Genomic DNA, 2320 nt, shown 5'->3' with positions numbered 1-2320 from the left:
TAGATCCTCTTCCAAGTGTTTAAGGGAATGCGTTGTTGGGAGAGTCGGTCAGTCATTATCAACAAAGGGTACTGTGAACACACAAAGAAAGACGAGAGTACCTTTCTTGTCCTTCTTTGTGTGTGCGCAGTACCTTTGTTGATAATGATCTTCCGGGTGCCTTCGAGTACGGGGAGCAGCGGAGGATAGTGAACGCAAATGCATCTCAAGATGCTGATTCTTGTGGGACACGACATGAAGGGAAGTTATTGGGAACCAATAAGGGGCGGTCTGTTAACTTTTTCTTCTTTTTTATTCATGAATGCAAAGTCATGAATAATCTCTCTGGGACATATAACAAAGCTTGCCTTGGATCACGTACCGCTTAGGCGAAGGGAATTTCGGCTGCGTGGTACAACTTGTGCCGACGGCAGTCTGTGCTGTCTGCTACACAGCGATTCCCACCTGTCTGAAAGGAAGAACCGACAGATAAATATGGAAGGCTGTAGACATTCACAGGCTATATTGTGAACATTTGCTCTGCTTCGCAAAAACGACAGCCATTTTTCACTTTAATGGAGAGAGCAAGGAATTATTTTTCTTAAGCGGCAACCGTATTCTCGTTCAAAAATAGTAATCCATAATTTAATAGCATAGAGAAGCGGGAACAATTTTCACAGTGAACTTTTGCGTGCTTGAGAAGCTCCACCGTTCCAAGATTGAAAATTACAAAATTGCCTTCAGGCGCTTTCACATAAGATACCGCGAGTTTTAATGAAACACTTTTTTGCTACAACCTGTCTCTTTATATCCGCCATGGCGACTCAGAAGTTTGAACGTTCGACTGATGATCGCGAAGATGCGGGTTAAAATCCCGGCCGCGACGGCCGCGTTTCGATGAAGGCGAAACTCAAAACGCACCCGTGTTGCTATGCGATGTCAGTGCACGTTAAGGAACTCCCGGCAATCGAAATTAATCCGAAGCCCTCAACTACGGCGTCTCTCTCTCTCTCTCTCTCCTCTCTATCACTCCCTCTTCATCCCTTCCCCCATGGTGCAGTCGAGGTGTCTACCGAGAGTGAGAAACTTACTGCGCCTTTATTTTCCTCATCACCAGTTTTCGTTCCTGACATGGGGCATCGAGCTTGAAGTAGCCCTTGACATCAGTGCACCTAGAAACAACACCTTGAAAGCTAAATACGTCGATGCGCTCTGGACCCTTATCTACTGCCCACGTAGAAACGTGGCTTTCCGCAGTCGGAACAGAGGGCTTCGAAAGTAGCAGTAGAACGAATTTACCACAACTCATACGATTTAGTATTGCCGCATTGTTCTCCACTTTATCTTGTAGAGAGGGATAGAATTTACGGAACCTTTAGTTACCTATTTCCGTGGCATATCTGCTGCCTCAAATCATTTCTTCTGTCATACTGTGGTCTGACTGTGTTCGGTGTATGTAGCCGGCAGTGTGACGAAAAATACGAAAGTGTCAGTCCCATACCCAGGACTAACACGTAAAGCATACACGTCGATTCATTCGCTCTCTCACTAACACGCCCACACACAAACACGCACTCTCATGCACGTACCCACAGAAAGGGCACAAAGACGCCCACCCACTCACTTACTGACTTGCGAGCACGAGTGTAGCAAGAGGCCGACAGCGCTTCTGGATTACATTTTCATAACCCCGGCTCGCGCAAACACACTAACAAGCTGCGCCTGTATACTTGCCACGGCGTTTCTACTTGGGCGTTGTCGGCCGACGCCGTGTTTCTCACGCCGAGCAAGCGCCTAAAGTAAGCACCGGGTAAGCTGAGAAACAGCAACGCACCCTCGCCTCCCTTCCACTCCCGCTGGGCGGCTGGCATTCGCTTTCCCATTTCCTCGGCTGCTTCCTTCCGGCTCAGCATCCGCGTCGCCGAGGCACGCATCGCCGGACGAGCAGCTTCGGCCGGGCCTCTTCCTCCCGTCTCGGCGGCCAGTAAATGAGCGGCCGCCGTGCTGATGATAGGCTCGCCGACCTTTCGCTGTCTCATCATCTCAGACGCGCCGTTTCTATTTCGAGGTCGCCGCCACCGATGTCGGTGCAGCAGCACGCGCCGGGGCAGTCCTCCGGCGGAGAGCGTGTAGGGGGTGTGCAGGCACCTCGCGTCGTTGTTGTACACGTACGCGCTCCGTCGCAAATGAGCAGTGCCCACAGCTGGCCCAGTCATCACTCCATGTAGGCGCGACGCGCAGCAGCTAGAGCCGACTCGGGATGCGCGGAGGGATGAGTTGGTAGTTGATTCCGACGCTGCCTTTCGGTTGCCCTCTTACTTTTGCAACTTATTTGCGCTCT

The sequence above is a fragment of the Amblyomma mixtum genome, chromosome 3, assembly GCF_055824585.1.
Source record: "Amblyomma mixtum isolate Tamu chromosome 3, ASM5582458v1, whole genome shotgun sequence".
NCBI classification, from domain to species: Eukaryota; Metazoa; Arthropoda; class Arachnida; order Ixodida; family Ixodidae; genus Amblyomma; species Amblyomma mixtum.
This window is presented reverse-complemented; position numbering follows the sequence as displayed.